General features: G+C 36.0%; 1 protein-coding gene across 1 annotated transcript in view; it reads right to left on the bottom strand.

Moving 5' to 3' along the window:
- KCNIP4 (potassium voltage-gated channel interacting protein 4) overlaps window positions 1-19,081 on the bottom strand; it is a 1,018,244-nt gene that overhangs the window by 661,450 nt on the left and 337,713 nt on the right. The window lies entirely within an intron of this gene.

Raw genomic sequence — 19,081 nt, forward strand, 5'->3', positions numbered from 1 at the left:
TTTTGCTGGCTCTTAAAAACTTTATTTCTATTTGCTTGGTCTGACATTACTGAGATATTCTATTCCCTGAATAACCAAGATATTGACAGTCTGTCTAGTTTTCATTCTAGCAAGGATGAACTAGCCACTGGTTTTATGATACAAATAAAGATTTTTTTTAGGGTAACCTTTTCCAGTCTTTAATGAAGAGGATATGAAAAATATTATTAGAAAAAAAATCTTAATGTTTCTATTAAAATATTATTGTGTCAGTTTATACAACTGGGAGTTTGCATAGGAGAAAAGGCACCAGGGCATAATAGAAATGGAGAATAAATGCAGGAAGAGAAAGGATATGATGGCCAGTCAAAGCATCCATAGCATTAAGGGAAGAAAGCCTTTATCACAATGATGGAATTGAGAGTAGAGAAAGGAATGGAAAAGGAAAAAGTTATGGGCGAGTCATGGTCTCTTCCAATAAAGGAAGTATCTATATATTAATAAGATTCTTGGAAATATAAAATAATCCTCATAGTATGGCAAAGCACTGGATATTGAAAAATCCAGATCTCAGACAGCATCTATGCCATGCTAGACAAGCTATTTGGAATCTCTATGCCTTGGTTTCCATATCTGTAAAATGGTGATAATGGTAGTCCCTATATCCCGGGGCTATTGTAAAGATTTATTCTGATATTTATAATCACTTTACAAAGCTTCAAGTGCTATATACACAATGTTAAATTTAATATTAAGACCTGGGTTCAAGTTTTGCTTTTGGCACTGACTGTATATGTGATCCTTCAGAACTTACTATTTTTCAGTTTTAATGTTCTAAATGTCTAATTATCAAAGAATGTGATGATTTGTATATTGGAATAAGTTTTGTATGCAGTAGGCACCTAAATAAATTTTTGTAGATAAATGATTATGTTCTTCAGTTCTGTGTTAAGCCATGCTGCTGATTAGATTTCCTCAGGAAAATCACAAATATTTCTGTTTCCACTTCTCCTTAAATTTTAGAAATTTAAGACAGGAATAAGCTCATCTATCCACGTTCTTCAATAATGATTTTATTTTGTGGACAATAATACTGCAAATAAAATGGACTGGGCAATGGCAGAGAACCAATATCAAATGGGGATTGTGCTTTTTTATCATAATATCTTTAGGAGTTTTGGTTGTGTGGGCTGCAACATACTTTTTGCTTATTGCACAGATCTAAATCTTCCAGATCTATCCACAGACTTGAAACAGAAAGGAAACAGCTTAAATAATATGTAGTACTGCTACATATTTGTTCCTGATTTGTGGAAAGATCCACTGCTACAGGATCAAGAAGGTATTAATTTCAATTAGTCTTGGAAAAAACATTTAAGTTTATTCTGATTTTAGAATTCTAAATCTCAAGGTGAAGTAGAAACACAAATAACCATCACTTGCCTTAAGGAAACATTACCAGTACTGTAGCTAAAATGTTTAGGCTGCATGTATGGCTGAAGGATTCTCAATAATTCATTCATTATCAAACATTTATTGGCCATTATATGCAAACCCAAGGAAAGATAGGTTTGGACTGCTTGGTAGGCACATGAATGGTGGTCGCCAAGGTTAGCAGAGAAATCTAATTTGGCTGCTGCTCATCATTTGTTTATGTACTGCTTCCAGCTTGTTTATCACATGTCTAAGTATCTAATAGCAGTCCAGGCAGGGAAGCCAATGGTTTTAGCCTAGATTGTAGCCTGGAGCCTTTTGTTTTTCACCCAATTGCCAAGGATTATTTGATATACCTAGATCTGAATCTGTACATTCACCTGAAAACAGATATACTGACATCCTTCCCTTTCATTTCCTGTCTTGACCCAAAGGAACTATAAAGTGAGTCTAGTTTTATGTCTCACATGTTTTAGAAATGCTATTTAAATTGTTTTCAGGGAAACAAATAAACATAACCAACAATTAAACAGGGATTTTGTCGGCCAAAGGTTCTCTGTTAAATCCTAAGAACTTTTCTTTTTACCCATCAACTAGTAGCATCAGATAATTAAAAGAAGAATAAGAAAAATTCTGCAGTCATTTTACATTTGTTATGATAAATATACATAATACATTTATAGAAGGATGTGTATGTGTGTATTCTGCCTCTGAAAATTCAACCATTTCCATATAAAATATCAAAATGGGCTTTGTTGGGTTGTGTTCTTTATAATAACAATATTATTTCCATATGATTTGGAAAAATATTTTTGCATTTTCAGAAAAAATATTTTGTATATTATTAGTGTTTTAGTCATAGAATGCCTTAATCCACCAGAGATTTAAAAAAAAAATGGATAAGATAAGAATCACAGTTCCAGGAATTTACCAAAGAACAGTATAATATATGGCACATATACTTCTTTTCCATCTGAGTTTTTATTGATATGGCTCAAATTATTTTCTCACTCAGGTAACTATTTGCCTACTACTACCCTGCGCACACAGTTGCCCCAAGTGAAATCAAATCAGTCAAGCAAGAGGCACTTATTAAATGTCTTTTCTCTCTAGTCACTCTGTTAGGCCCTAGAGGTAGTTAAAAAAAGACTTCCCCCATCCTTCCTCTTCTCCCTCCCCATTCTTCCTCTTCTCCCTCCTTCCCCCCATCCTTCCTCTTCTCTCCCTCTTCCCCCCATCCTTCCTCTTCTCCCCCTTCCCTCCATCTTTCCTCTTCTCCCTCCTTCCCTCTATTCTTTCTTTTCTTCCTCCTTCCCTCCCTCCTTTTCTCATGCTAATTTTTGAATCCTGATTGGTATTGAATGTCATCTTTATTTCAGCTTTGTACCATTTGTCTTTCTGCTAATCCGGCCATCTCTAGAAGATCAGAGGATGAATGAATTATTTAAATAGAGAGGAGAGGGACTATATACATAATCTAGGGCAATTCATCCATTTTACAAATTAGAAAAATGAGGCTACAGCTCATACAAAGGTCTTTGAGCATATACTGTGTCAGAGCACAGTACTAACAACTAGGAAATAGAAAGTTTCAACCAGAAATGTCAAACCATCCTTTTAGTAAGCAGACAAGATATGAAGATAACTAACTATAAGGCACTTCACAACTTCAGGCATTATCATCTCATTTTGCAGATAAGAAAATGGAGACTTGAGAGCTCAATCATGGTCAATCGGCCAGTAAAAGTCGGTGGTAAGGAAAAACCAACAACAATGCATCAATCCTTTATTTTTTATCAAATATTCACTTGGTTGAATTACCTAATTTACTTTAAAAATAGTTCTCCATTTCTAAACCATCACCCCACAAAATCTAGTGTCATGATTAGAATTATCTTACATTAGTATGCTAATGTTCTTCAAAGACTATTCTCAAACGAATTGTGTAAGATTTTGCCTGGTGTAGACTTAATTGATTTAATTAAAATACTGTTGTATTTTACTGTTGAAAATATGATTGCTATTTATAATAGTCCTTAAATGTTAATGTGACAATCATAATAATAACAATAGTAAATGGACTATATTTATTGAGCACTTTGTAAAAGATTAGTCATATTCCACATCATTAACAAACCAATTATATATCCTCTACAGTTTTAACCCTAACCTGACCCCAATTTTCCTCTCCCCATTTTCCTCCTGTTACTGCTGTCCATAAACTCACTATTTCAGCAAACACCTATTCCCATCTTTTCCTGAAATATGCTGTGCATTTTGGGTTTTGGTTCCCTCTGATGAGAATGGCATCATTTCCTGTCTTCTTATTTGTATCTTTTTCTGTCCTTCAAGGACTAGCTCTACTCCCAGATCATCAATCATGAGGCTTCCAACCATCAGAGATCACTATCATCTCCCTGTTCTCTCTTCTGAGGTCCTGGAGCATGCATCACATCTGTACCTAGTTGCTCCACACAAACTCCCTTGTTTTCTCATTTACAGATTTTAGATATGTTCCAACTCCCCAACTAGATTACGAGTACTCTGAGCACAGCACAATGCATTATTTTTATATGTACTGGAGATAAATGGGTACAAGCTTGCACACTGTATAAACATAATCTATGTGTGTGTGTATTTTTCAATCAAAAAATACAATAAACATATTGATTGAATGATTGATTGGCTCATGTATGAGTAAATGAGATCAATTGCATGCAGTTAGTTTCTTTATGCCAAATTAAAGCATGTTCTCTAGTTATTTCCTTTAGCCAATAAAACAAATACTGGAACTGAAAATCATTGCAATCAACTGATTTAAGGAAAGTCAGATTCAAATCACATTTTTAATCAGTATGGCAACTAAAGTAGCGTGACAAACCAATTCTCTGCCCCATTATTTAAGATTTTTGTCTTAGTATAATTGTATGAAAAATAGCCACAGTAGTTTAAGAACAAAAGGTTTGGCAATTGTCAATGCTGTAAAATTGCCCATGCATATCATACAACTTGTAAATAAAAAGCTATTAAAATTTTTTTTAAAAGAGTTTAATAACAATGCTGGAAAGCTAGTATTCAATTTCCTGATAACTTTCAAAACTATGAAAAGCTGCTGTGCATTAGGAAATATTTTATACTTACAAAGAAGCTTTTAAATATTTTGGATAAAAGGCAAAAATACTGCAAGAGATTTATGACTATTAATTTCTTCCACAAATCAAAATATATCATGAGGAAAATTTGCATACTCTGAATGTTCCTCCCCTCCCTTAAGGAGACCCTTGTGCCTTGGCAGTTTTTTCAAATTAGCATCTTCTTTGTAAACGGATATTTGCCCTATTAATTTTTAATTTCTCTAAGCTACAGGAGTACTCATAAATACACATTATATATGCATTTGCTTTGTTAAGAGTCTCTCTTTTTTTACAGCCTGTTATCTTCTGGATTACTACAGGTACAGTCACAAGAGACCTGAAAGATGCCATGTCTTTCACTGATAAATGGACTTCTATATTAAAATAGAATGTTAATGATACCCTAGAGTTTTTTTAATTCCTGAAATGAAAGACTAATTTACTACATGTTGAATACAGTGAAATTAAACTTAACATTCTCCATGTTCTTTAGAGAAGAGATAAAAAAGTTCAATTTAACTGTATTTCTATCTCTATAACTATTTTTCTGAAAAAAGAGTGAAAAGACTTATAAAAATTTGTTTCTATCTGATTTGAATGCATCAAAATATCTTAATCCTCTCCACTTTCACCTCTACAAGTTTTTAAATGGTAAGAGCATGTCATTTGTTTGGATGCATTCAACTCACCAGACTCCCAAGATTCTTCTACATCTACAACAGGTTCCTTTTTGGTTGCCATTTTGTTTTTTGATTCCTTTTTAGTCTATATTATCCAAATTTGACTGGGACTGACACACACTCTCTCTCTGTAGGTGTGCATACAAGAATGAAAGAACAAAGTATAAAGTATATGTATGTGTGTACTTTATACTCTTTGTTCTTTCATTCTTGTTTTGAGAATCAACAATCGTAACTACACAGGCGATTCTAAGATTTGTATCTCTATATACCACCATTTGGTAAACTTTCAAATCTAGATCTCTAGCTGCCATCATGACTTATCCCTGTTGGACTTGAGTATTATAAAATCTTAGCAATGGGAGGAATCACATAAAATATCTAATCCCTAGGGGATGCCTCTAAGAAGAACATATCAGAAAAGTGGTCATCCTATTTCTGACCGAAGAACTCTAACAAAATGAAATCTTTTGCTCTTAGATCTTATATAGAATATAGTTTACAATTAATTTATGTATTCTGCATATAAAATGTCAAATCATTGTGTCTTACATTCCTTCTCCTATTTTATGACTTTATGAGGAAATCAATGATTTAATCATATTTTGATCTGTCTCCCACAATGTTAAGCACAAACTCTAGGAGGTTCTTAAAAATGTAGTCTCTGATACTTTGATTTACAATTTGTCCCCTTATAATCAGTACTTCATGATATCACCTAATTTGTCCAATCCAATGATCCTACTTGGAAAATCTGGCTCTGTTGATCAATTTTTATTTTTTGTATCAGTCTGCTGCAATCCTTTCTACTTCCCTTATTTTTTCTTGCCTCAAAGACCACATTTTATTCTTTCTAGTAACTCCTGTTACATAAATTTAGATGTGTGAATTCAACGAAAAGACAGATCTCACCCAAGCTAAATGTGTGTTTTGTCTCGAATAAAACATTAATAAAAATGTATCAATTAGTAAAATGTATTACTTTCAAACATAAGTCAACCCAGCTGCATTGATTAATCAGTTTGCTGCAACCCTAAAATGAGCACTCATATCTGCCTTGTGTTAAAAAACATTCTAGCTCACACTGGTTTGCTACAAAAGGCTCAGAATATCAAATCGAATAGCAAAGCTGCTTGTGGAATATACTGTTATAACCTGGTACCTTCAACAAAAATAAAAATATGGAGAGGAGCCATTATAGCTTACCCTGAATTTCAATATTGTACATTTGCCAAATATACCCTTCCTAAAATTGTCATCACAATGAAGATGAGTCATTCACAATCTGGATTCACTTATCACTTGACATTTTCATGTTGCCAAATACTTTGTACCCTAAAGGGAGAAGTCACTGTATTTGGAAAGGTGATCTTGGAGGGAGAGGTAGTTTTTTCTGTTTATTAGGGAGAAAAAATGGAAAGGAGATGAGTGGAAAGACCCAGGAGTCCCATTTGTGTTGCCTCAATAATGTACCACTCTCCTCAAAAAAAAAAATGAATGACCCAGTTCAGTGAACATGGCTATAGTTTAACAACTAAAGCCGACATTCTTGAGCTAAATTTATAAGCTGTTCCTGCACTACACTTTCAATTTATTTTTTATCTTCTGCATTCCACTTTGTCCCCCTACGTGACATGGTAAGTAGAGACCTGAAGAGCCAATCCTCACTTTTTTTTTTTTTTTTCCTGAACTGCCTAAGTGAAATAACATAACTTTTCTAAGCAAAATGAAAAAAAAAAAGTTGCTGGGTATAGGCATGGTATAAAAATAAACCCAAGGGCTTCCTTGAATTGTTGAAAGGGATTGATGTCAAGAGCCATCCACTACTCATTTGGGATCCTCAGAGGTTTCTGGATTGAGACATTACAGAAAATTTGTGGGTGCCTTCGAAGGCAATGGGATTGGACAGAAATTAGTTGCTGTTAGCCAATGCCAGTCCTGCTTGAGCAACAACTCAAAATGGTATATTTAAATACTATCATAATCTTTCCATTTTTCAACTCTACTCCTTGAACAGTTTTTAGATGACACTCAGAATTTCAAAGAAAAAAGAAAAGTAAAATGAGCCAGAAGTCAGAGCTAGGGTTCCTGACTCCCAGGTAATACTTATCCAAGCCATCCTAAGTTTTGTTTATCTGCTCAAACGAACCGGATTACTCACCATCACCTCTCCTTGCACTCTTTTCTCCTCAATCTGTGCTTTGCACTTGTGCTCCCCAAGGCTTAGAAGGGGCTATCTCCTTCTTCTTCATCTATTAAGGTGCCTCCTGTCCTTCACAGCTCAATTCCAGTATACTCTTCCTCTCCAACGTCCCCCATCTCATCTCCTGCTGAATGAGACTTGTCTCTCCTCAGATCTCTTTGTCTCTGGAGCTTCTGGGCACCACGTTTTTGCATTATAGTTTGTCAAAATGCTTTTTCTGCCATTATATAAAAGACGGCGTCTGTACCATCTCCAAGTAAATTTGATAACTGGTCAAAGGGTATGAATAGAGAGTTTTCAGAAGAAATTAAGGCTAGCAGAGGATTCTGGGAAGAAGGCAGAGTAGGTCAGAAAATCCCAAGCTCTCCAGAGTTCTCCCACAAACACAATACATTCGTACCTCAAAAGGAGCTTAGCCGCTGAAACACAAAGCCTTGGAGTACGACAGAGGTCCTTCAGGGACATCCCGAAAAGACCTGACCCAGAGGTGTAAACGCGTCCAAACTGGCTCCTCAGAAACAGCCAGCGGGAGCCCCGGGGCTACCTGGGGTCCCAGCAACTTCCACGGGCTCCGAGTTGGTGAAGCCTGAGGAAATCTGGGCTGATCAGGAACCACCTGGGCAGCTGGCGGAGATGCTGCGGGGTGGGGGAGGGGGAGGAACCAGCACACCTGGTGACTGCAGAGGCTGTGGGGCTGCGCTCGGGGCGGGGAGGCGGGGAGTTCTTGGTTTGGGGTTCTCGGCCAGAGTGGGGAGCTTAAGTGAAGCTAGAGACATCCCAGCGCTAGAGAGGGGCTACAATAATAAGTTCTCTTTAAAAATAAGGGCAGGCAAAGGAGAAGGAACCCAGCCAGAGGAACAAAGTGGGAAAAGGGAAAGCCAGAGTTCATCTTCAGAGGAGGAACCGAAATAAATAAAAGGCCTCCTACCCAAAGGGTAACGTTAAATGGTTAGCTGCCCTAAAAGGATTTCTAGAATACACACACACACACACACACACACACACACACACACACATATATATTCCTGTAAGATGGACAGCTCTGAATGCAATGTCTTCTATTATTACATAGGCTTTCTTGAAATGGAAATTTGTTACATACTTTGAATCCTCTCTTCTGTTCTGCTAGGGCACAAGACATTTTTTTTCCTGCTTTGAATGTAAGTTTTTAAATAAAGTTTTAAAAAGAAACCGAAGCTTTGAATGAATAGTCACATGAAAGTTACTAAATTACCAATGATTAGAGAAATACAAATGAAAATAACTCTGAGATACCACTTCCCACCTATCAGATCATCTAACATAAGGCAAAAAGAAATTGGCAAATGTTGGAGGGGATTTTGGAAAATTGAGATACTCATGTCCTGCTGGTGAAGTTGTGAATTAGTCCAAGCATTCTGGAGAATAATTTGAATGTATGCTCAAAGAGACATAAAACTACGCATATCTTTTGACTCAGGAATATTTGTGTCCCAAAAAGATCAAAGGAAAATAACTCATTTGTATAAAAAAATTTGTAATAGCTCTTTTTTGGGTGGTAAAGGATAGGAAATTGAAGGAACGTCCATCAATCGGGAAATGGCTGAACAAAGAGATCATGGTTCATGACTGTGATGAAATACTACTATGTTGTATAAGAAATGAGTAGCAAGATGGTTTCAGAAAAACTAGGGAGACTTAAACTGTTACAAAACAAAGTGAGAAAAACCAAGAAAAAATTGCACAATGTAACAGCAATATTTTCAGTGACTGTGAATGAGATATTTATTCTGATCAAACAATGATCCAAAACCACTGAGAAGAAATTATGATTAAAAATGCTTCCCCCTTTCAGAGAACAACTGATGGGGTCTGAATGCCATATAGAAGCATATTTTTTTTTTTGATTTGTTTTGGAGAGTTTTTGACTAGCAGTTGGGGATAAGTTACTTACCCAGTTACTAGCTAGGAATTATTAAGTATCTGAGGGCATATTTGAATTCAAGTCCTCCTGTCTTCAGGACCACTGCTCTCTCCTCTGGGCCATTTAACTGCCCTAGCTCTAGTTTTCTAAAAACCTTCTTCATTTTTCTTTATTTTGGTGTGTATTTTATGTTGCAAAATGACAAATATGTTTTGCATGACTTCACTTGATTATATCATATTGCTTCCCAAGGATTGGGGGAAGGAGCAAAGAAGAATTGAAGGAGAGAACTCAGAACTCCAAAATTTTTAAAAGAACGTTGTTTTTTAAATATAATTGAGAAATAATTAATAAAATCCATAAAATATATTTGGGGAAGGGAAAATAAAATCAAAAAAGGATTAAAGCTTCTGATGCAGCAACAGATAACTCATGAACATTTTATACTTCATTATTAATGTCAGGAGATTAAGAAAGGTCCTAACATGGTAAAGAGAACCCTTGCAGAGGATGTTTAGGAAAACTGTTATGATGAAGTTTACAAACTGCCTTATGAGAAAGAGTAGCCACATGAGTGAAATCATGGATCCAATCAAGTAAAAGGGAAAATGATCTTTCCCCCCAAACTTTTCTCTCCTCCACTTGCCCCTATTTCTACTTCTAGTACCAACCTCAGTTCAATGACTCAAGCTCCCTTATACTCAATTTTGCTTCTTTCCTCTCCACCTTCATCTTCCTTTCTCGGTTCCTAATTCTTGTGGATTCTAGCTCCCCACATTGCTTCCCTTAGTCTCCTCTCCACCCACATGATCTCCATACTCATCCCAGCCTGCCTACTTTTGAGAAATACCTTATTAGCTTCCCTGCTTCGAGCCCCTCTCTCTCCAATTTGGGTTTTACATTGTTTCTAATTTAATCATCTTTATAAAATTATAAAATAAAAATTATAAAAATCATCCAATCATATTCTTCTGCATAAGAACCTTCAGTACTTCCTTATTTTCTATAAGATAGCTCCTATATTTCCCTTCTAGGAATGACAATTTTGGTCCAACCAACCTTTCCATACTGATTTCACATCAGGTCCCTTTACTCAAACTTCCCTCCCTGCTGTTAGAAAAAAAACAATAGTTCTTTCTACTGACTCTGTGCCTTTGAATAGATCAACCACAATATCTGGAATGTTCCCCCTTTTGTCGTCTTCTTAGCCTCTGTTCATGTACTTCCTGTCCTGGGAAGTCTCCCGAGCTCCTTGGCCGTTTTATCTCCATCTCACATTACCTTATATTTACTGCCTTTATTTAGATAGCTAGTAGGGAGAATGGGCACGTAGATGGTGCAGTCCCTACAGCACCAGGGTGCAATCAGGAAGACCCGAGTTCAAATCCAGCCTCAGAGATTTATTAGACATGTGACCCTGGATAAGTCACCAAATCCTGTCTGCCTCAGTTTGCCTCATTGGTAAAACAAGCTGGAGAAGGATATGGTAGCCCATTGCACTACCTTTGTCAAGAAAACCCAAGGGGAGTCATGAAGACTGGAGTCACTCACGACTGACGTGACTGAATGACAACATGAAAGTACACAGAATGTGGGACTGGGACTCAGAGACCTGAATTCAAAACTTGCCTCAAATACCAGCTGAAGCAAGTAACTAACTGCCTTCACTCTCAGTGTCCTCCTCTGTAAAATGGGGACAATAACACTTCCCTTCCTGGGCTTGGTGGGGGAGGGGATTAAACTAGATAACATGGTAAACCTTAGAAGGGAGAGAACTATGTGAGCTGGGCCTGACCCTTCTGTGTACCTGTCATAGCCTCAAATGGAATGGAAGATCTCTGCAGTTTTGACCTATTTTCAGCAAATACTAAGGAGGGTTAATTTGGATAAATCTTGGCTAATTGGAATTGAAGATTTTTTCCCCCCTTAGGCTTGTATATGATAATGCAAAAAGAAATTCATATTCCTGTTCTCTCTTTCTGTCTCTCTCTGTCTCTGTCTCTGTCTCTGTGTGTCTCTCTGTCTCTGTATGTCTCTGTCTCTGTCTCTCTGCCTTTCTCTCTCTCTCTCTCTTTGTGTGTATATATATATGTGTGTGTGTGTGTGTGTGTGTGTGTGTGTATGTATGTATGTGTGTATGTATATATATATACATATATATATGTTGATATGCTTTAAGATCATCAAAATACACTCTGCTTTGGCTGGGGAACACTTATATATGCATATAAGTGGATACACTATGGATTTTCGCATACCTAGAATTTTACATTTTATATATTATTCAAATATTACAATCGCTGGTTTCATGCATCACCTATTCAAAAAACAAGCTTCATATATTGACTGATGTTCTTGTTAAGCGTGCTTCTCATTATTTCCATTCTCCGGGGCACAGTTGGGGTCTTGAGCTTGGAGGAGATGAGGAAGAAATCACTGATCAATAGAAGGGGAAGAAGGCTCATACACATTTTAAACCCAACTAGAATGGCAAATTTTTTTTCCTCCACAAAATCTGCAGTTTCCACAAATAAAAGCATTTTAAAATTGTGATTTTCAAATAAACTGTGAGGACATTGAAGTAGAATCTTAGAAAAACACCTAATCTCAAATGCAACCTTCCAAGGAGCAGCATGGATTCAAGAAGTTGCCAAGGATTGCTACAGGATGTCATATGTCTAAGAGGAATCCAAAAAGACTATCTATGTATAGATATGGATATATCTATACACATGTAGATATATATGTGTATATATATATACACACACACATATGTATGTTTGTGTATACACACTATTTTCCCCATTAACAATCTTCATTCATATAAAATACCCAGGCCTGGCAATGCCAGGAAAGTTCCTGAAGGAGTCCAGATAAGAATCTTGCCCTTCCCAAGGCTTACCAAGAATCTGATATTCCTCCACAGACACATACACACACTCATGTACAACAACCACAAATAACAATGACAACAACAAAAACATCAACAACAAAAACAAGCAGAAGGCATTATGCTTCTGTCTACTTTGTAGAGAGACTCTCTACTCTGTAATTTGTACCTTATGCCTTCAAGACATCCCTCTATGAGAGCAATGATGGCCCACCATAGCTCAGCTGTGACCGATATTCTGCTTCCTTTACCAGTGGGCTAACCATTGTCAGCTCTTGAAGGCTCTGAAGCTTTCTCTAGCCATAAGTTGACAAGAGCTAATCGGGCAGCTCTTCTGTTGAAAACTGTCTTCTCGAAAGATAGCAAAATTTCCTATTCTACTGCTCATCTCAGTCTCGAATGGTGAATACAGAGGGAAAATTAAAGATGAAAAGAAGGGGAAAAGAAATGGAGGGAGAAGAGTAAAAGCCCATCATTAAAAGACAATTCAGTGCAGAAAGAAGAGTGAAAAACGATGGCAGGTTTAAGTGTTTTTAAAGGAAGAAATGAAAAATAAAATTTAAAAATGACAGAAATGAAGAAAGAGTAAATTTTATTTTTTTTGAGTAAATTTTAAAAAAAATTATAAAATGTTAAGAACAAAGAGAAAACTCTCATTGGAGGCTGAGCCTTTTTTTTTTTAATAGAGAGTCGTATAATTGTCTAGTCCAAGTCTCTTCCTACCCTTTCTCTATTGCTTTAGCACTTTCTATTAAGTCCAAATGTAATGTGCACAGTCAATTCTTATTCCCTCAAAACAAAATCAAATATAAATTTGAATGTTGGAGAGGAATTGGATTTAAAAATCTGTCAAAATAAGAGAGTTTTCAGAACACAATTGGAACTAGAAGATCAAAACTTCATTTCTATCCCCAAAATAACAAAGGAAATGACAATCAGAAGTAGAAAATGAGCTTGATAGACTAAAGTCATTAGTGTATGTGAATTACCAGAAGTGTTTTATAAAACAAGGATAATGGCTCATCAGCATATTAGCTTATGATGCACACACTATGCCAGAAACCTTGAAAGGCAATGACTTCCAAGAAGCTTAATGTATTGATTACCATTTTCATGGAACAATATGAAGTAAGGGAATAGGAAGAAAAGTAAAATCTGGAGATGATTAGATAGAAGCTCAAAGAAAGGAACGCAGGACAAGTATAGTTAGAAGTTAAAAAAAATCTGACTAATTATGGCCCAAACTGAGTAAACTCCTACAAAGCTTTTAAAATTATTATTAATGTTCACAGATATGTGCACATTCAATACTAAATCAGTGAGTCTTAAAAAGTGATTCTCAACCTTTATGCAAAGTCTTGTGATAGTATCTCTAAATTGCTTTGTAAATTTTGAGTTGCTATAAATATGTTATTATTATCATTACTAGTATTCCAAATATGATCATAAATTTGGACTTGTGGAAACTAAGCCTGAGAAAGGTCACATTCTCACTGTCACATACACAGTTAAATACAGAAGACTGGACTTGAAATCAGGTCTCCTGGCTCCAACCCTCTTGCACTTTCCCCTGCACCATGCAGTCTCTTTCTCCTAAGTTTAGCTTTGAGATCTACTGGTAAAGTCTGATCTCCTGCTTGGGAATGCATGGCCTAGAACATAAATAAAAGTAGCAACCCAACCAATCTTACGTAATATGGATATACACAGTGAGCCTTTTTTGGCAACATTTGGGTGATAACTATAAAAGAAAATGCATTTAGCTTTCTAAGCCTTTTCTTAAAAAAAAAAAAAAATCCTCTAATCTCCAAATAGCCCCTATGTCCTTTTTATACTGAGAACTCTGAATAGCTGTTGCTGATTCTTCTCTACAAGTAGGACATTCAAGACTCAAGAGATTGTTTAATTGGAAGGGACCAAACACATCATAACCTCATTATTTCAAAGTAGTAATTGCCTGGGAGGCATCTTTAGGACTATTATCGAGACCGTAAAGCCCTTCGATTTCTCTAATCAGGAATTAAGTGCCATGTATTCCTCAATGAAACTGTCTTTTTTCTCAAGAAGTTTGAAGCTTTTGGTCCCCAAGAGCCAGTATTAAAGAATTACCAAATTAATTTCTACCAATCATTTCTATTTGTGGGTTTGGCCATTTTCTAATCAAGATTTTAAGTTATAAAAATGTATTACTTAGGGAAGCAGGATGGGAGAAACAGCATTACTGAGACTGCCCCAAATCCTCATGTTGTTCAGGTTCATGCTTAGGTTGGATGTTCCAACCACAGTCTTTCATCAAACTTGCCAGGGTACGATATGAATGGCTAAACAGCATCTGTCATGGGAATGAGTGAAGATCACAAGCTCCTTAGGGGCTGAGACAATGTCTTAGTTATTTTCATACTTTCTGTAGTGTGAAACAAAGCTTTTTTAACACCTGGTATTGTTAACCACAGCCAAGTAGTGGATCCTCTCAACCCTGACGTTTGTGGTAATGGTCTATTCTGGTATTCCTACCCATCTGACTCTTCTTTAAGAGCCATCTTTGCTGAGTCATTCTCTGCCTAAAACAGCCAACTCCCAAAATATGGCAGTTTTTTCTCTTCTTTTCTCTTCTAACTGTAGAGGAAGATCATTTGCTTTTATGACTTTGATGAGTTCTTTGATGTAGATGGTTTTCTTCTCTGGAAGGTCTGCTTCAGACTAATAAAATAATTCAGGTTCAGGACTGAACCAAAAAGGGATACTTTCTACCACTAAATGGTCTTGGGACCATTTTTGAACCACCTTGACCTTTGGAATGGGAGAAATCTGGTATAGGCAGAATCAGGGGGATTAAGTAAAGCTAAAATAACAAAAATGATAACGACAGAACAACAATAATAAGTAATAATATTAAAAGTGAATCACAAAAGACAAACAATTTAATGGCTGTCTGGAAGAGTTAATAAATATAGAAAAGGATAAAGAATAAAAATCTCAGACTTTGCCTCTTCCCTCCAGACCACATTGTGTCAAATCTTTGAAATTCATGCTTTCTCTCCAAATGTAAGTAGGAGCAGTATCGGGAATAGGACAATAATCACTCCTTGAGCACTGGTTGTGTCAGTGGTTAGGACGTTTAGTCTTTTAGCCCAACTAAGTTTCATGGGCATTTTGAGTCCCTTTTAAATGAAAAAAAGCCTCATTATACAAGTATTGCTAGATAATTTATTCTGCCTTCAATAATCTTCTGAGTTCCAGTTCTAGACATTCAATTCCTACTCTCCATCTCAGAGTTATCATGTGTAAAATGAAATTTGTCATTTCTTCCCTTAAAATCGTCACTTTTTCCAAATTGGCAATTCAGTAATTAAGTTTTCCTTTCCCCTCTTCTCCTATAGTTACTTGCTACTCTTGCTAAGTTTCCTTTTATCAGTCAATGTACCTTGCCTTAATCCTTTTTTCCACATTGCCATCACATTAATTCAAGCCTTTCTCTCTCCTAGACATGAAATATCCTTCAACTTGCTCTTGCTGCTATCAATCTCTTTTCCATCCTATCCTTCAGCTAGCTCCCAAAATAATCCTGTTAATGTACAGGTCCAAGCATGCTATTCTCAGATGAAAACCTCTCAATATGTCTATAAGATAAACTATAATTTCAAATATCTGTCATTTAAGGTCTTCCACAATCTAGTTTCTTCCTAAATCTTTGATGTTAGTTCACACTCTTGCCTTTTACATATGGTATATATGTTACATATTATAATTATATATATATATACATATACATACATAATTATATATGTATATATATGCATATATATCTCACATATTATAATATGTATTACATATATATATATTCCAGCCAACCTCAATTATTATTGCTCCTTGGTCTCATTTACCTATCCTTTTGGGGGATCAGCCACAGTCTGACACAGTAACTTGACACAAACATCACGATGCCATTTTGGTCTTTTTCTAGCACTACAGACAATAACCAACCAACAAGTTCTTCCTGCTACCGTGCATTCACCTAAGCTGATCTCCGCTGCTGGCTTGCCTTGCTTCCACATTCGATCTGCTCAAATTTTTCCTTTCCTTTAAAAGTCAACTCAGGGGTCAGGTCCTCCATCAGGCCTATTTTCACTTTCCTCCAAGGGGAAAATAAACTGTCTCTCTTCAGTTATTTTAATAGCTTTTAGTTTGATATTTGACATTCTAATTTGTATTATACTTTTATTTTTAAATTTTTATTTTTATTATTATGAATTTGATGAATATCAATCTATATAAACATCCCTATAATAAAGAAGACAGAGTGTATGTGCTTATGAAACTGCTAAAGTATGACTATTCAATCCAAATAGCTTGATTTTCTTAATACGTTTAACATTTGCCATGGTAGTTTCAACATTGCCCTGGTTATCTGTGTTTTCTTCTGAACTTCCTACTCTTCTTTCTTAAAAAAATTATTCACCTTGTGATTCCTATTAATAATAATGATGGTAGCTACCATCTCTATAGCATCTAAAGATGCGTAATGTCCTTTAAAAACATTAATGTTCTCATAACAATGTTTGGAGGTAAGGATTTCTTATTATCCCCATTTGCAGATGAGAAAATTGAGATAGACAAAGGTCGCAGGATTTACCCAGAATCACACAACTAGCAAGTATCTGAAGCCAAATTTTAATTAAGTTCTTCCTAATTCCAGATCCAACACTCTATTTACTTCACAATCCAGCTACCTTTCTTTGTGTATACATCTATATTTGATTATATGTATATTTGCATCATTAACTGTAAAATATGTGACTTTTTACCTTTCTAATCCTAGCACCTATTTCAATACCTTGCATACAGTAGGTATTTTAATATTTAAATTAATTTAAAGTATTTACATATTATAGCTTGATAAATATAGATTGGTGAGTACTTATTTCCTTTTCCCAAATTATTTCTTTGTTTTACTTATAATAATAGAATCAAAAAAGATTTTAAAAAGAAGAATGCATATATTTCAACGTACTAAATAAGTACTTATTTCTTGTCTCTAAGGAACCCAGCACAGCAAGGGATACAGAAGAACAAAGAAACATTTTCTGCCATCAATCGTTTGTGAAGGGGCAGACCTAACACATATGAAGCAACAATAAATTATAAACGACAACATATAATTAATTGTGAAATTCTGTGATACAGACTGTTGTGAGTGATGGAAGTTCAAAAGAAAAAGAGATCAGTGAAGACTGAGGAGGTCATGGAAGAGATGGAGCTGAAGCTAAACACCGGCAGAGGATACAGAGTCTGAATAAGCAGATGGGAGAAAGTAGGACATGGGAGGAAGGGATACAAAATGAGCAAAGGCAGAAGCGGGCGTGATGAGCACAGAGATTGGAGCCAAAGCATTAGGAGTTGATTAGGGGGGAAAATGAAATAAATATGAGAAATATTGAAAAGGCAAAATCTACAGATCTTCATGAATAACTGAATAGCAGAAATTATTAGCAAGGAAAACTAAATGATGGTTGATTATCTCAGTTAAGATTCATATACTGAAACCTGGTCTGGTGAATGTACTGGTCCTACATATTAAATAAGGACAAGCTTTGTCTTTGCCAAAGATGACATATTAAATGTTTACCTTTAGAAAATATTTTCTGTTGCTTTTAAAATTCAAGATTAATTTACAGGAACCAGAGGAGCACTTAGTGGTATGAGTGCTTGTGTTTATATTTTGCCTCCATTCGAATGTAAGCTTCTTGAGGGCATCTTCTGCTCTGTATCACAGTTTGATTCATTCATTCCCTTATCTGGCATTTCAAATCCATGGATGAAGCAAGCCGATTCCATCTCTATATCATCTCTCATATCCAGCTCCTTCCTTTAAAAATTAGTTCAGAGCCTCACCACCTTTCACCCAGATGAGTTCATTGCTTCCTAACTTTTTTTTTCCTGACCCAAGTCTCATCGTACATCAGCCAAATTGCTTTTCCCCCTAAAATTCACATCTAATCTCCCAAACCAATCCCTATTGCTTATTACTTCTCATTGTTCAATCACTTTCAGTCACGTCCAATTCTTCATGACCCATTTTGGGGTTTTCTTGGCAAAGGTCCTGGAATGGTTTGACATTTTCTTCTGTGACTCATTTTACAGATGAAGCAATTGAGGCAAATATAGTTAAGTGACTTGCCTAGGGACATATAGCTAGTAAGTGTCTGAGACCAGCTTTGAAGTCAGGAAAATGAGTCATTCTGACTCCTAACCTTGCACAATACACTACATCATTTCTCTATCTTTTAATTTTAATCTTATTTTATTGCTTTTTGCTGAGGCAATTAGGGATAAGTGACTTGCCCAGGGTCACACAGCTAGGAAGTATTAAGTGTCTGAGATCATATTAGGACTCAGGTCCTCCTGACTTCAGGGCTGGTGTTCTATCCACTGTACCACTTAGCTCCCATCATTTCTCTATCAGACAATCAAAAATGTTCACAGTCTGGCTCTGACATCCTTTCCCAAGGTTGTTCAGAACCCTTCATGCCGTCTCCCATAGAGCTACACTGGCCTTCTCATTGCTTCTTATATAGGACCCTCTTCCCATATTCATTCCTTTGCACTCTGTCCCCCATGTCTATAATGATCTCTTTCCTTACCTTCACTTCCACTAATCCTTCATTTGTTTCAAGCCTTAGCTCACCAATTCCTTCCTCCATGCTGCTTTTTCCGATACCACTCCATTACCTTGGGTCTATTTGTAAAATCTATTTTATAAAGACATATGATGGTCCAGGCTTGTTTTTCCCCTTTTCCTAATTAATGTAAAAGCTGAAAGGCAGGGACTGTTTGTTTTTTCTCTTTGTATTCTGCGAT

This window comes from Antechinus flavipes, chromosome 6 (assembly GCF_016432865.1).
Source record: "Antechinus flavipes isolate AdamAnt ecotype Samford, QLD, Australia chromosome 6, AdamAnt_v2, whole genome shotgun sequence".
Classification (NCBI taxonomy): Eukaryota; Metazoa; Chordata; class Mammalia; order Dasyuromorphia; family Dasyuridae; genus Antechinus; species Antechinus flavipes.